Source organism: Haliotis rubra, unplaced genomic scaffold (genome assembly GCF_003918875.1).
Source record: "Haliotis rubra isolate DU_JTF1 unplaced genomic scaffold, ASM391887v1 Scf70, whole genome shotgun sequence".
In the NCBI taxonomy this organism is placed as follows: domain Eukaryota; kingdom Metazoa; phylum Mollusca; class Gastropoda; order Lepetellida; family Haliotidae; genus Haliotis; species Haliotis rubra.
This window is the reverse complement of record NW_025767413.1, coordinates 1,553,966-1,571,791: the sequence shown is the minus strand read 5'-3', so window position 1 is coordinate 1,571,791 and position 17,826 is coordinate 1,553,966. Positions and strand designations below refer to the sequence as shown.

Genomic DNA, 17,826 nt, shown 5'->3' with positions numbered 1-17,826 from the left:
CCCCTCACTCTCTCCTGAATATGCGCCCGACACCTGGATTACAGGGAATCCAGAGTGCCATGAGGGGAGGTTGGGAGGGCTTACCTCATGAGTCAGGATAAGTATAAAATATCAATTTTAATAAAAAAATTACATATTTTTCCTTATCCTGACTCATGCTAATTGCTTGTAGAATCCAACGGAAACGGTGGTGGGTCAAGCCACTCTGGATTCCATGCTGATTTACGTCCTGCATACCCCCCTGAGGTAACTTCTTCCAGCTTCCTCTGATGAGTTGGGGGGACCACAACTTGTCAGATTTTCCGGAGCCGCTTCTCCTGACAGTAAAAGTGGATTTATACGACTCCATGTCTTGATTTCCGCATCAAATGGAGAAGTGACCCTTCATCATATACGAGTAAGTCCTTACAAGTACAGGGTCTGTCATTCATGCTAGCCTATCTTTAGACGTGAGCACGGACTCTAAGCTCCCACTCTTCTGAGTGTCGGCTTTAACAAGTCATGTGATAAAGGGTGAGATTTACCTCAGCGTCTTTGAGGAACCGGCAATTGTTGTGCTACAACAAGAGGCCCAAACTGGTGGATACCGGAGACATCCTCGGTAGCAATGTCTCTGAGGTAGTGGTTGGCAAACACCGTCTCCGACTTCGAATAGCAGCCCTCCATTATTGTCGAGATAGAGCAGTTTCCATGTAGAGCAAGTGTCGACCCGGTGCTCTGACTTCATGAGGATTGGAGGCTCGTGGTGGCTCAAGTCCTGCTGCTTTATAGGCTCTCAATATGATGGCTCTCATCCATATTGATATTGTTGTACGTGAGATTTCTGTAGGTGTCTCCGTAGATAAAGGGATGAAAAGGTGCTTGAATTTTCGTCTCCTCCTCTTAGACCTTTGTAGGTAAATTTGTAATGCTCTGACTGGACATAAGGATAGATCCTGGGTATCCTGTGGTCTAAGGACTGACGAAAGTGCTGTCTGGCTGACCGGGCAATTGGTTCTTTGCTATGAAATCTCATCTCAATCCCAGATGTATGATATTGCGATGTGCATCAAATTGTATTCGTTCAAAGTCCAGAGCATTTATTTCTGACATCCGAGCTGCTGTTGCCAAGCGACCAGGAACAGAGTTTTATGTGTTAGAAACTCATAGGATGTCCTTCCTAGTGGTTCGTAAGCATCACTGGTGAGATGCTGTAAGACTACGTTGAGATCCCAAGCAGGCGCTTTGAATTTCTTTTCTCTGGTACTTTAGTCAGTTTCACACCCGTCTTCATGGTGATAACTGTACTGAGGGCCGCTAGGTATGTAGAGTGTTGAACTTTTTTACCGCCTTTTTTGTCTGAGATGACAAAGGTATTCCACCACTTGAGGATGTGTTGCTTCCATTGCCGTTGAAGCCCTTCCTTAAAGCGTATTTCTCAAAACTCTGCCACTTGTCGTCATACAAGCTGCGGTTGATGGGAAACCCCACCCTCACTGGCCAGTAGGGCGTGACCAAAATCAGTTGCAGGTTCTTTGTCTGCTTGATTTTCTGCAATACCTGCGGTATTAGAGCTGGAGGTGGAAACGCATATGCGTTTAGTCCTTCCCAGAGGATGCTTAGAGCATCTGTTGCCCATGCTTGTGGATCCGGAACTGAAGAGACGAATGTTTGTATTTGTTTGTTGAACCTTGTAGCAAACAGGTCTATCATTGGAGATCATATCCTTTTTATGATGCATCTGAATGCTTCTGGATGTAACATCCATTCAGTCGGGGATGGTTGTGTTGTACGAGATAGGGCGTCTGCTATCACATTCATGGCTCCGTGCATGTGACATGCTTTCACGTCGATGTTCAAATTGTCTATTATGCTGAATAGATGAAAGCTGAGATCTAGCAGATTCCTTGACCTTGTTGATCCTTGTTTGTTGATTTAGAACGCCAGTGTGGAGTTGTCCGTATGGATCATCAGTTGTGCGTTCCTTAGTATGCTGGACCGGTGTTGTAAGGTGTTTATTACTGCTTTCATCTCGAGTATGGTGATGTGCAGACTCTGCTCCTGACTCGATAATTTCCCCTGCTGCCACTTCGTTGTCGAGGTGGGCTTCCAAACTTGAAGTGATGCATCTACGTAGAGATGAGTGTTGGACTCCGGCTGTCCAGTTGACTTTCCAATATTTATTATGTTGTTTATTTAAAAAAATCAACAAGAAAACGGCCAGTATAGTGGAAAAATTATCAGGGCAAGTGATTTTACATGTGCCACTCTACCGGAGGACACTAGCAATTTTAAAGTTATTTCCACCCCTGCTGTCTATATGAGCGTTCACGACCACTTGTAGTGGGCGCAGTTGTAGTCTTCCTCTGTGTGTCATGTCTTGTGCTGACGTGAGAAGACCAAGCAGGCTCTGCCAACTTCGTAGTGATAACGGATGACCTTATGACCCGTGAAGACAGTCGAAACACACTGTACCCTGCTAACTTGACTGTAAATGGAGCCTTTCTCCCACGTTGAAAAGTTGTTCACACCTGTAGACGACTTACTGGTGTGTGAGCTATGCCCGACTTCTGCGCAGGGCGTTGTGTCTCATGGACCAATCAAATTGCAGCATTTGATTCATCTCAGATTCCCGCGATGTGATGTCACCGGTGTTGCAGGAAAAAGATCCTTGTAAAATCTTGTGCAGTCGTTGATTTCTTCATCAACACTCGGCCTTGTCCGTAATCTCCCGGAGTTACATGATTGAACACATGTATAGCAGGCTGAGTGGAAAACGCACAAAGGATTTCGCCGCGTAATACCGATGTAAGTAGACTGTCTTCCCTGGTTGTTGTGATTGTTTCCTTCTTCACTGAAGATAATGCAGTCATCTTATACAGATGATCAGCTGAAGTTCATACTTGCTTAACGCTGTTACTTGTAGACTGTAGTCATCGGTCTCAATGAAGCGCCGTAAAATAACCAATTGTGTTGAATACATAAAGGTTCTTGTAGAGATTTTTCGCTACGATGACCGTGAAAAACGGTGTCACGCTGAGAACTGCGACAATGCCAATTCTAGGCCAGTGAAAACTGTCAAACTGTCCCCTTCCTCACAAGAGTCAAGCTCGCTGATGTGTAAGTTCTGCAATGGGAGTCGTAGATGATCTTGTAGTTCTCATCAATCTCTGGAGCCTTCCTGAAGTTAGATAACTTGTATTTGAGTGCTTCTGATCCATGACGACGTGAGTCCCTGCCTTTCTGAAGACCTGCCTGAAGACCTGCTTGCAGGTGAATGGTTGGAATATGAATCTTCCCTTGAATCTTGAGACGTATCCCTCTGCTTTCGTGAAGGTGTGGATTCTCTTCTCCGTGATGAAGAGTGCCTGCACGCAGGCTCATGACGAAGATCTGCGTCTGAGGGTGAAGATGATCCATGTGACTGACTTCTGCGATACTCTGAAGAACGTTTAGTCCTGTTCCTGAGCGAAGGTTCTAGGAGATCTGCGTGGATATCTGCATGGAGATCTGCGTGGAGACTTGTGTGGAGACCTTCATGGAGACCTGCGCCTGCGTGGAGACCTTCCCGAAGGCGATTATTTCGGAAAAGGATCCTCCCTGGAGACCTTCGTGGGGACCTGCGTGGAGACCTTCACGAAGGCGATAAATTCGGAAAAGGATCCTCCCTGGAGTCTTGAGATGTATCTCTATGCCTTCGTGAAGGTGTAGATTCTCTTCTGATGGCTGTCCATATCGGAGGGGGATGATCTGCGATGCTCTGGTTCTGCTCCTTTGTGAAGGCTCCTCCAGTGAAGGTGTCGTGGTACATCGTAGAGTGTGTGATCCTTCGCGCAGGCTGCTATTTTCAGTGGGATATGATCTGCATGCTGCTTGTCCTTCGCGCAGGCTTGATGTAGATGGGGCCTCCGTTGCTGCTTTCTCCTGCGCGAACCTCCGTTCCATCAGGTCCAACATCTGCCGTGTAAACTGCTGCATGAAGACCCGGGGTTGAAGTTCTGCGAAGACGACTGCTGCTGCTGCACTGCGGATGACGCATCTAAGAGTACCAAGGACTCTTCTCCCAAGGACGGCTGCACTTGTGACGATCTGCCATCTCTATCTGATGTCTGCATTGATAAAACGTCTGACTGCATTGAGATGACTGCTGATGTTACTGTAGATGAAGACCTCGTCTTCTTCCTCACTGGCACTTCAGGGATGAGGATGGGTGGCTCATCATATACGTCTACTTCATCTGCCGGGATGATCTCTGTAGCAAAAGACCTCGTCTTAAGCGCTGCCCATGTGAAGACTTCGCCGGAGTCTTGTTAGTAGACGACTTCTTTTTCTGAGAAGTCGATGCCCTAGTCTTCTTCGACTGCGATGAGGTTATAGTTGATGTAGACGACCTCTTCTTGGAGCCGTAACTGCCATCAATCACAGCCACCTGCTCCGCAGACGCAGCCGGTAAACCACTGGAATGGTGAATGTCAGCAGACAACAACAAACGGTTATCAACGCAATCATTTGGTTTAGACATGACTTGTGAAAGTTGTCTAGACCTGTCCTTGGCATGCCTAATAATGGAATATAAATAATTATTAAATTCAAATTCAGATAAATGCTGACAAAGTTGACAGCGAAAGCTGGAAAAACATGGAGAAGTAAAATTAGGACATATTAAATACGGATCAGCAATCGACAACCGGTATCTGCAATGACTGCAAGTTTTCATCAAATGTAAACACGATGAAAAAACATGTCAACAACGTAAATAAATACAGAAAATTTGGAAAAAATTCAAACCATGTTGTTGGTATATCAATCCTAAAGCCGTATACAGCTAATTTAGTAGCAGAGGCCTAAAAATTAAAGGATATAACGCTGCATAGGGGACCCAGGCGCTCTCACAACCGTCCTCAAGGGCGAAGAAGGAGAGAGTGAGGGGCATGTTGGATCATGTGACACATTTTCCCGCCAAAAGAGTCTAAGGGGAGATAATACAGGGTGAGTGATTTTACGTCAACTTCTTTTAAGGGAGCTTCAAAAGGGGATTCAAGTGTTCCACTATCATTCGCAAGAAGAAAGAGACAAGCAATTAAGCATGAGTCAGGATAAGGAAAAATAATCAACTTTCTCTTTATGTCAAGCAATATTCCAACAGGTGAAGCTTTTGGTCTCAACATGTGAAGATGAAATTATTTTTTTTGTTTCTATAAAGATTTAAACAAGAGTCATCGGAAGATGACAAATCACCCAGCCCCGACAAATTTTAAAGAACAAATTATCTGACAGTTACCGGTACTTGAAGTCCAATCATTTCCATGGTAATCATGAAAAATATCTACGCCAAAAGTCTGCAAACTGCAAAGGCACCACTTCAAGATCTGTTCGATATACCTGCCAAATCTTGAAGAAAAATCTTGAACAGTTTTCGAGTTGTGCTCCAGAAACAAAACCCAACCCCCCCTTTTGAGAGTAAGTCTGAATTGTTTCCATGGAACCGAGAAAAATAAAAATGCCAAAAATCCATGCTCATGCTGTTGATCACTGGATTGTCTGGTCCAGACTCAATTATTTACAGACAGTCGCCATATAGCTGGAATATTGCGGAGTGCGGCGTAAACTCACTCACTCACTCACATAAAGTGCCGTAAAAAAAATTCTCTCACTCATAGCAGAATATTGACAAACTTTAGGAATAGCAACACCTTTTTTTTGTGAGTGCAATGTTTCCATACAGATTATTGTACTGTTGTCAAAAATCTGTGTCGAAACATCACACCCATGACATATAAGAACTTGTTATCCATAAAATTTGTCAGTATTGTACTTCCCAACTTCTAAAATGCAACTCAAAGAAGTTACTCATAGCAGAGTCATGCCCCCTGTATCATTATGCTCGTTACCTCTCTGTTTGAAGTCTCAGAGGAAAATCAGTTTTCATAATTTATGACAAGCCATTTTATGTAAACACATAATTACATTTGATCATTCGATATTGTGTTATGTCATCAGGCAGGATTTTGATAACTCAGTCTCACATAGGTATCAAACGGACGGAGGTGGGGTCCAACATGGTGCACATAGGTTTTGTCACAAGTTGTTTACATATAGAAGGAGAATTGGACTTGCAGGCAGTATCATACATACAACAGTACAGGTTTTACATTACATTATGTATGCATCGGACCTGTTTTTCCACATTGAAACAAAAAATCGGTGTAAAGATTGTGTAAGTTATAATACTTACCTCGAATAAGAGTAATCTGATGCAGTCAGTAGCTTCTGAAGTATCTCCACAAAATAGCATCCTCTGCTCTTGTCAACTGTTGTTTGTTCTAGATGAGTGAAAAAGAGGTCATCTACCATGAACCCCTTTTCAAGACACTTTTTTAAAACAAGTTCTACATCCATGGCAGACAGTGTTTGGAAGACCATTTCTTCCAGTTTGCCGGCTAGACTCTGATCTTGACGTATTTCCTTCGCCCTTAAAAGTTCACACAGTCTCACATACATCTCTGTCAAAAAATCTGCTGGAGAGTCTTTTCTTTTCAAACGGTTGGTTAAATTTTCCATCCACAAACAAGCGCTTTCAGATATCACTGATGGTTTAAGAGTCCACTTGTCCATTATTTTCAGAAAATAGCCATGCAGTTGTTCACAAGGTGATCTGCTGATTGTTTTTATCAATGTCTCTTTTTCATCTGTCTGTACAAAGAGTGCTTTGGACATCAAAATTTTCTTCATTGTGTCATCAGCTGGTGTTGTGTGGCCACCCAAAGACTTCATCATACTAAGTGTAACGTTTGTGACATCTGTTGAATATTTGTCCACAAGACATGGATGTCTGGATAACATCTCGCACACATCTCTCAGCCTATTCCAGTTTTGGCTGGATTTGATTCTGTTGATCTCAATCATAACTGAATTTGATATCAACTTCTGAATCCTGTCAATCAGATTTGGGTATTTCTCAAAATTAAATTTAAGAACATGAAACACATTGATATGTTCCATGAACAAATCAAATAGATGAAAAGCAGACCCAGAATCAGCATTTTCCTTTGAAACAACACTTGCCATTTTCTGAAATAGATCCTCATGTAAGTCAAAATCTGAATCAGTGGCCCGTGAAGCAAATGTGAATTTGTTGTCCCTCTGTAAGGATACAAAATATGAACAAGGGAACAAATGGAAACAGTACTTCATCATCAGAAGGACACAGGCTGTTTCTGGAAAGGCAGCCAAACAAACTTTCTGTGCAGAACACTGCAAAACCGAAAGCTGTGATCTCGACAATTCATCTGGTTTGAACATCTCAAAGCTTGTAAGTACACATAACGGTGACCCCAAACATGTCACAAGTGTCTGGTGATCTATGTCCCACTTACCTATCAAGTAAACAAGTATAGCCAGTACCTTTGGCTGTTCCACATGTTTTTCCAACAGAGATGCAAATCTTGTGAATAGGCCAACGTTTGTGTGCATATCTATGGTTGCAACTTTACATATGTTGTCAACTTCAGTCATCATTCCTCCAATTGACTCCCTGAATCTTTCTGAGGCAATGTGATGTAAGTGTAATTTGAAACATTCTGTCACATTTGAAGATCCTATTGAGGTTCTTATACGTGAAGTCACATGTGGACAAGGTTTAAAGGTTCTTTCAGAGTATGATGGGTTTATCAAATCAAATAATTTGAAGATATCAAAAGCATAATAAAATGTTGCATCCGGTGGACACTGAATTTGCTTAGAAAACCAAAACTTTAGCTCCTTGTCATATTTCATCCTCGTACTGTTTCCCTCTCTCTCTCCACTAAATGTATATCTCATTTTTACTGCATGTGCAGCATACTCTTCAGGCACATAGAGTATGACTTCTGTTGATGATACCTAAGAGATAAATAAATACGTGCATTATTGGCAAAACAAATAGTAGAGTTTTTCAATAATGGGTCATTGTGGCAAACAATAGGTATTGGTCTGTAAAATCCCTTATAACATAATTTGGTATCCAATCTGTATGTTTCATTTGATCTGTCTGATACATGTGTAATATGTGTGATGATATACAACAGTATTATAAAGACAAAGTTTGTAAATGAATTAGTAGAATGTTTTTGTGATCTTCTTGTGTTTCAAAATATCATACATTCACAATTACATTTCATAGAATAGTTGATTGAATTTCGAACATCAAACAAAGGAAATGTGTTACTTTGTTTCAAGTGCAGTATTTGAAACAAATGACATCCATGTCTATCAATTTATGCTAATAGTTAAATGGTTTATCTACATAAATTATAATATGTTCATTCACATCTTTTAAATTTCATTTCTAAGTTTAACAAATCCTCTAAATGTTGATATAAGGGAACTTAATTTTCCCTTTAACCTTTACCAGACATCAAAAAAATACTTTTAAAAGAAGTCTGCTCTCAGATTTATTCTTACATATTCACATTGTTTTCATTTGTAACTTACAAAATCACGTTCTAAGAGAATAAACTACATGTGAATATCAAACAAATTAATGATATGGGGTGTACAAAAACCTCTTGAACAAAATGAGGTGCTCTAATTGCTGGGAGGAAGAATGTGAATAATCAGCTTCTTTGGTCCAGTGGTTTCTGGGGGGTGTTTACAAACATAAAAGTACAAACAGGCTATGAAACACGGTGTGCTAACTTGACTTTCAAGCTGGTAAACTAAGAAAGGAAAATAAAATCTTTCTGCATTTGTGGTCATGACAGTTCTGTAGATATTTAGAAATAGAACAAGCACATGGTTATAAAGATTTATTCCCTAATGTATGTGTAATGTTGACAGTTCATAATATGTAAAGAAATGTGACCTATAATCAGCTTGGTTAAACAAGGTGAGGTGAGGTGAAATTGGGTTTTACGTCGTGCTTGAGAATATTTCGCTCATATGACGACGTGCATGCGTGTGCGGCTGCTTGTACTAGCCCAGACTTAAGCTGGTTTTATAGTGCTAGCCCACTGAGATACCATGCCGCAGTGAAGCATGAATACCCCACTCAGACACATTATACTGACTCCGAGCCGACCAGTCCTTGTTGTACCCATTAATGCCGAGCGCAAGGCAGGGACCAACAAGTACCATATTTTAACGTCTTTTGGTATGACGCGGTCGGGGATCAAACCCGCAAGCTTCCGCTCTCCGGGCGGACGCTCTAACCACTACGCCACGGAGGCGGTCTTGGTTAAACAAACTTTTAATAGCATGACATCAATTTGCTATCGATTTGTCCTCATTATTGTTTCCTATTAAAATGTCAACAGAGGTATGCACAACTGATAAGCCCTTACAGTCAATAGAAGGCTTAAAATGATGATTATATTTACACCTGTCAATTAGGCATTTAGAAGAGATACCCATAAAAATGATAAGACAATTACTTTATGAGCAGACACTGTGTTCCAATTTATTTTCAATTGATTCCATCTGGTGAATGACATAAATCATCATCATCATGTTGTGTTTAACCTGTCCTTCTGGCAAAATGAATTTGAAAAAAAGGATTTGCATTTTGAATTTTAACTCTATTATATCAATGATATTATGAAAGAAAATGTCACCCTTTAAAATGAGAAATGTAAATGAACGTAAATGTACGTTAAGCGATGTATAGGTAAACCTAGAGCAGGGGTAGTTTTGATCACTTAGGGAGATGAGAGAGACAGTATTTGTTGTCAAAATGATGAGCTTGCTACACACTTTATATACAACTAACTGAAAATCCTTCCTCATATGATGTCACTGCAGTGCTCTGGCGACAGAGTTACGTAACCTGTCTGTGATTTCGTTGGCGGGCGAGAGTGAAGCAGGCGACTTTTTGGCATCTTTTAATGGCTCCGTATTAATTAACCACAGGTTTTTTAAGAATGACTTTGGTGTGCCGCATAAGACTAACCACAAATCTTTCATATGTAATAGTTAAAAGAGTACAAAAAAAGAAAAGTTTATTTGTTCTTTAAAGGGTAACTGATCCAGAGCGATTTCACTGATCCAGCCAACAGTCTAATTACGAAACCTAGCTGCCAACTGGTCAGCCTCTGCTCCCTCAACCGTGACGGACACAGGGACTGGGCTACTGTCCACCCTGGCAGAATTTCTTCAACCTAATCAGTGGGACATTAGGAAGGGTGGATGCCCATCAGGTGCCGTTATTTGAAAATATCCCCGGTAGTTCTTGTCTGATTGTAATAAAGTATCCCAGCAGTGTAGGCTTTTTCAGATTTTCAAATGTTTGGATGGTATAGTGACTGATCCAATTTGATCCTATTTCTGTGTTTTTTACCTCAATAATTAATTGTGGAAAAATATGATGTCTATTACGTATGCTATGATATCAAAAACACACATTTGATATATTTGAATCCATAAACTAAACATGTTCACTTTGCCATTGCAAAATAAATCTGAAATTTTACTTAGGTACATAGGTATATACAGTTTTTAACTAAGTGCACAGCAAATACTTACATATATTTCTTATGTAACAATGAAGTTCCGTTCGTATCCCAAAACAGTGTCTGCCCATAAGTTTTTTTTTTTCAGGCAATCAAACTTGCATGCAATACAGCGATTACTACTCTCTTGCTGTAACCCTTGTTTGGTGGTAAACCTACACATGTTATTTGTCATCATTCACTTGATCGTCAGTTAATGAATTTATAACAGGTATAATTAGTGATAACACCACTCAGATTACCTGACAAAGGTTCCCATTTGGCATTTCTAGTGTCTGGAGTAAATACTCATCATACTAAACTGAGCTCTGATGTGGCAAATGTATTACATCTTATGTAATATGCGCATGGAAGCGCAGTAAGAGGAATTATCAGCTGAGTTACAAAACACACATCGATCAAAGGATTGACCTATAACACGCTGATTGATTAATTACTTTTATCCTGCACAGCGGATTTGTCAAAAGGTAGTGTTTATGTATGTAGATTTACTTATCTATACTGAATACACCCTGTAGTAAAGTCTCTTTGTAAAAGCAACGTCCTTCCTTAAAAGGATTAACCGCCAATACATTGATTGATTGCTCATTATTGGCTAACTAAATTACTTTTTTAAAGAATGGAGGACATCATGCAATTAGTTATGAAATACACAATGCCATTTTAGAAAGTGGTCATATGTAACATGTGTTATAATTGAGATTACACTTTCTTAGTAAAGTACAGATTCTAGTACTTTTTGGGTTGAGTCCCATCTAGGATTCTAACCCGCACCCTCAGAGGCAGGCACTTAATCGACAGCACACATAGTCAGACGCCTAGACCGCTCAGCCACCACGTCTTCCACAAAAATGGAAGTCGGACAACTGGTAGTCTAGACTGCGGACTTTGTAACCCCTCTGATAAGTGTTAATTGGCACGGCTCCCTAGACTACCAGTTGTCTACCAGGCGATTAGGTGCCTGATTCTACATCCATTTACGCTAACATTTCGAGAACGTGCTTTCGAACAAATCACATTACATTACGTAAAAGGGTATTATGACGTATTTTTGAAGTTTGTGGTGCTGTATTCTAAAGGTAGGCCAAATTTTTATAAAGTTAACATTACTATGAAATCAAAATTTTACATCAAAATCAGCATTTTTATCAAAGTGAATATTTTTGTATAAGAAACCAAATTATTCATCAAAGTCTACATAATTTTACAACAAAATCAACATAAGATTATCGAGTAAAAAAGATTTCATCTTTGTTGATCAGTCTATACTTATACTATCAATTGCGCATGCGGGTGGCGCAGCAGAGGTAACGAACCAGTCATGAATTCTGGGATATCATATCTGGGTATCCAAAAACAATAACAAAAGCAACAACCAGTCCACGGAAATTGCTCTGGATCAGTGGCCCTTTAGCCATACACAAATTGGGCAAAAGGCCTTTGATCATGATCGACATCTATGAAATTCTATTGCTGCAATTCAGTGGAATAGGGTGGATACATATTTACATTATAAGACAATATAGGATTTGTACATACATGTAGTTACATTATTAGCCCTGTCATCGACCATCAATTATCAGTCAAAACCCTGTCCTGTTTATTTCAATATACATGAATATATTCTGCACTGTTGATATATATGCCCAATGTCGTTAGTGTATTTTTGACCACTTGACTTTATTGACATTGCAAAAGAAAATGAGTAAGCACCCTGTAAAAATGGACCAGTGCCAAAAAATACCAACCAATTTGGTCCTAATGGCCTAATATTGGTATGTAACAAATCATTGGATATTAACTAGAAAACCAAAGCCTTTGATTCATAAAAATATTTACGAGTTTTTACTAACTAGCTTTTACTGTTTGTACTTTACAAACTAGCTTGTTGTTTATCTAGAGAATGCAATACTGAATGGAACATACCCAAGCCAGTAACCTAGCAGTAGGTTAAGGTTTTCAGTATAGGTTAATCACCCTTACAAGGTAGATGCTTGATTGGCATTTTAGAAGATGATATTTGATGAACTTAGAGATTTTTTCTGGGTTACATCTTTTTATTCTCGAGTACAACGTTTCAGGGCTTGTTCTGGCCCCATCATCAGGTAAAACTGAACAGTAACTGTTAACTCTGGCCGTGACGTCACAATGCTTATGACGTCACCATGCTATGACGACGCAATACATGTGGTGGTCAATAGATACAGATGACATGGCTAATAGAATACATGTTATTATGAATATATAAGATGCCGTTTACTGCAAAATTAATGGATCAATTTAGAACTGTGCAGATAATTATACAAAATTGTTGATTGATTTAGAAATGTACAGAGACGTATTTATAAATGTATAGAATGTAAAGTAATAGCAGTGTATACATAGACATTATGCTTTATACATGGGAACAGTGACGAGGGTAGGGTATTGTCTTATTGTTTTATGTACCACGCATTAGGGAGGTAGACACCCTGATCCCTGTTTATTGCTGGTTTTGTGCGTTTGATGAAGATAGCTTCAATCAACTTGCGTTTTCGCCAGTCACTGATGTTTTTTGCGAGGACTTCAGTTTCCCAGTCAATTTCATGATCGGGATTATTCATAATGTGTTCGGAAACTGCAGATTTCAGATCTGATTTGTCCATTGAAGTTTTGTGTTCTTTCACACGTGTAGCTACTTGTCTGCCTGTTTCACCAATGTAGATGTCACCACAGTCACATTTCAGTTTATACACACAGCCTTTAGGGTTGGATATAGCAGGGATTGCACCCTTACCATTTGCACGTAGCAAAGTTTTAAGGGTACGTATAAGTATTTGCTACGTGCAAATGGTAAGGGGTGCAATCCCGCTATATCCAACCCTAAAGGCTGTGTGTATAAACTGAAATGTGACTGTGGTGACATCTACATTGGTGAAACAGGCAGACAAGTAGCTACACGTGTGAAAGAACACAAAACTTCAGTGGACAAATCAGATCTGAAATCTGCAGTTTCCGAACACATTATAAATAATCCCGATCATGAAATTGACTGGGAAACTGAAGTCCTCGCAAAAAACATCAGTGACTGGCGAAAACGCAAGTTGATTGAAGCTATCTTCATCAAACGCACAAAACCAGCAATAAACAGGGATCAGGGTGTCTACCTCCCTAATGCGTGGTACATAAAACAATAAGACAATACCCTACCCTCGTCACTGTTCCCATGTATAAAGCATAATGTCTATGTATACACTGCTATTACTTTACATTCTATACATTTATAAATATGTCTCTGTACATTTCTAAATCAATCAACAATTTTGTATAAGTATCTGCACAGTTCTAAATTGATCCATTAATTTTGCAGTAAACGGCATCTTATATATTCATAATAACACGTATTCTGTTAGCCATGTCATCTGTATCTATTGACCACCACATGTATTGCGTCGTCATAGCATGGTGACGTCATAAGCATTGTGACGTCACGGCCAGAGTTAACAGTTACTGTTCAGTTTTACCTGATGATGGGGCCAGAACAAGCCCTGAAACGTTGTACTCGAGAATAAAAAGAAGATGTAACCCAGAAAAAATCTCTATGTTCATCCTTACAAGGTAGTTATTGAAATAAACTCTGCAAGGGCCGAGAAGAGTTTATTTCAATAACTACCGTAGTGAGGGTCATTAAACGGCTTACACCACGAGGGCATACTTATTTAATAGACAGACAGATAATTTATTTGAGTCTCACCTCAACATCGTACATATGTACATAGAAGGGAATAATAAAACGTTGAGCCAATCTTTACAGACTTATGAGAGACTATATCATATAAAATACAAAACTAAAAGAATATAGGATATATAATATATATTTACAGTATGAAGTTAAGGGTATAAAAGGGCATGTCCACGACAAATGATAAGAAAGCAGGTTTTGGCTGTATTAAAAGACACCTGTGGATTGGACAGTAAAAATCGGATCTTATCAAAGTCACTAAAAGACAAAAAGCTCACAATAAGCTGCTCACATTTACTAAAAAGGACACCTCTTTCAAAAGAATAAAGTGGACAGTGCAGTAAAACATGACATTCATCTTCAATAAAATCATTTTTCCAAGAAGAGTTAAAACGATCAAATAATTTATGTGTCACTTCCGAAACGACAAAGGGAATATGATAGTTAACATGTATGTTATTAAAATGTTGGAGACCAAGATCAGAAAATTTAACGTGCACTCTAAAATTCCAATTCCCTTTCCTTAAAACAGCAGAAACATTACTCCAAACAAAAACTTTACTTGTTATACGGAATGGATCTAAATTACATAATCGTCTTAATAATCTAGACATACCTCGCCACTGATAAACAAAGGGTGGGCACCAACCCATGTCACCACTAACAGCATTGTTTGGGGCATATTTACGTAAACCCATAAAAAACCTCATTGCACGGTTTTGTACAGCATCTATACATGAAAATTTATAGGTGCCCCATATGGATACGCCGTAATTGATGGTGGACCAAACCATAGAATAAAACAACTTGGAATATGTTTGATATGGCATACCGCCTAACACTTTATACTTAGTAATTAATAAGCCAAGTGCCCGACTAGCGGAATTAAAGTACTGTCGGAAATGCTAGAAAAATGCTTTTTGACTTATATTTAAAATTCAGAGGTATTACAGTTACTTAAATAACAAATATCACTTTAAGAAACATCTACCTAATGTAGACCGAGGGAATAAATTTTGAGACATGCCCTAAAATGTGTTTTTACTGTGGAAATACGAAAAACTAAGAAAAATGAGGGGTAGTAGGACGTTATTTGATACAAACATTAACTGCCCGTGTTACGTCATCAGCATGCACGGTATCGACAGGTGAAATTGACACCTGAGCACACGCTCCGGGGAGGGGTCATCTCAATAGATGTTTTCTTCAAAATGTTGAATATGTGTATGTATAGTATGCGTATTGGTTATGTAAGGGATCATTTGAGTATGTGTGTTTGTTTTGAAATAAACATACGAATTACTGTACATTGGAAAGAATCCTATCACTTGTGTTATCTTATTGATTGATCGTAGAAATGTGCAACGTTTTAATAAATGTTTTGCATGTCAACAGTATATTTCATTGCAAAAATATGGATGTTATTCGGTCTGTTTAATCTAGTTGTGAACATTGGCCAAAGATTTAACGAAGTCACTGGTGTAGCTTCTTTTGAATATATATATTATTATTCTCCTAAAGTTTGTAGACAGCCCGTCTAAGTACTCCCTTGTCAAAGTTGTCAAGGATGGTTGTACGTCCCGGTTTTGCTTTTGAGACGGTCCCTGTCTTGTCTGATTTGTTTACAATATTGTAAACTTGTTGGTAAGACATACCAACAGCTCTACAAGTTCTGTAATAAACCCTTTCTAAACTAATGAAAGGTTTACCTCTGTCTTTTTCAAGCACAAAAAAACTTATAAACCTTTGCAACAATCGAGTTCAAATAGTTGGCTATAGTACACGCTGTGATAAAGATGTGCACGCATGACGGGAAACTTATTTATCAAGAGTTAACATTTATATTAATATTTCTCCAATAAAGAAACGATAATTAAGTAAAGTAACACAAACATTCAACATTTATTTGTTTAAGAAAAACGTTGATTCATATTTTTACACCACCTGTATTATTAGCATAAATTTAAAGACTATTTCAGATTTCTGTTGTTGAACTCTGAAAAAATCTTAAGTTGTTGTTTTGGTATCAAATTCTCTCCTGTAAACTGCCCTTTAAATGCATGGGAATATTAAATCGATTGAAATAAAAATTAGGTACACTATAGGCGAGTTGATATATAGACAACATAGTTCATTTATCACCTTTATAAAGATATATGGGCAAAAAAGCATTTTTCTAGCATTTCCGACAGTACTTTTTTTGCCATGCGTAAATAATCTAAATGCATAATATACCTGTAATGCATTAGGCATGATGAAGATTATCAAAATAAGTACAATTTTATGTTTTTTTAAATAGAAATAATTGCCCAAGGTGAGTTAATTAGTGTCCTAGGTCAGTTAATCAGTTATGCTAATAAAACACTTCCAAGAACAATGGACATAACTTTCCCTAGTGGTTTAACATATGCTAATTTGAGGTGGGCCCCTTGCGACACTGACACAGCTATAAGCGATATTGTTCATAATGTATTCCATTTTCTATTTTATCAAAAATATAATTGTTTCAAATATCAAATGTTTCAACTTTAGCAATTACATGACATGTTTGTTATTCTAATTCATGATATTAACCGTAAAGTATTCATGAATAAATATTTGTATTTGTTACACTATCTTCATAAAAGAAATTGTAATTGCCTCACAGCCTTACCACCCACCAAAGAAGGTTTTCTCGCCCTTTGCACACTGAGATAGCTACAGTCTGAAGGTGCTATTGCAGGAACAACTATTTATGTAAAGTTGAAAGCAAAGAGGACTTCTTTTGTTTGGTTTTTGCATGGCTGTGGCCACAAATGCAGGATATTAAGCAATTATGTAATTGAGGTAGATGTTTTTATACAAATTATACTTGTCATTTTACGTTCATAATAATTTACTTATTGTGTACATAGTATATCCCATACTTATGTCCATGTATGAAATACATTCTGATATATTATATGTGTTCTGTTATCACTGTCTTCATTGTATGTATGCTCTATCCATTGCGACTAACAGAGGTCAGTTTTAACCAGAGAATGATGCATGTTGTTTCAACTGGCACCTGAGTTACTCTGAGACCACTGAAATGTTTTATATCTTACCAGATGGTGAAAGTTTTACACCAAAGAGAATATCATCATTGACACCAATAGAAGATTTTTACTATTTTTTTCTGTTACACTGAAGCATCAAAATATTTCTTGAATTGAAAATAACAATTTCATTGTTCATAGAGCCAGTTTCAAAGAATTACAATGGATTTACACATTTACTTTATGCTACTTACTCATTATTTTATACAATAAATTATATTCAATATACCTTTGATTGCTTTTCTTCAGAAATAGCTGCTTGTTCTCCATGAACATTCAAATCCACCGAAGAACCGCCAGCATCATTACACACAGGTGAGTTTGTCATCTTAAAACTCTCTGTTTTGGTGGTTTTAGGCTGAAATTGCAAGAAAATAGAAGGTAAAGAAGATTTTTCAGCCATGTCTAAAGACTTGACTAGGCTATTCCATGTATAGTTTGGCATGAAATGCATGTGGACCCGTTTTTTTATAAATATCTCTTCATCCAATGACCCAATCAATCTCAAACTGTGCAAGTGGATGTTTTGTCAGACAACCTAATCACATTGTAAATCACCGATTTT

The 17,826-nt window shown here is 38.5% G+C and overlaps 1 protein-coding gene across 1 annotated transcript in view; it reads right to left on the bottom strand.

The window, feature by feature from the left end:
* Positions 1-17,614, bottom strand: part of LOC124258825 — a 33,556-nt gene extending 15,942 nt beyond the window's left edge. Inside the window, exons 1-2 of the mRNA XM_046692918.1 lie at positions 17,491-17,614; positions 6,215-7,860 (exon numbers count right to left, since the gene is read on the bottom strand). The gene's annotated coding sequence lies outside the window, so the exon portion shown is untranslated. The remainder of the gene's footprint in view (positions 1-6,214; positions 7,861-17,490) is intronic.
* Positions 17,615-17,826: the final 212 nt, after the last annotated feature.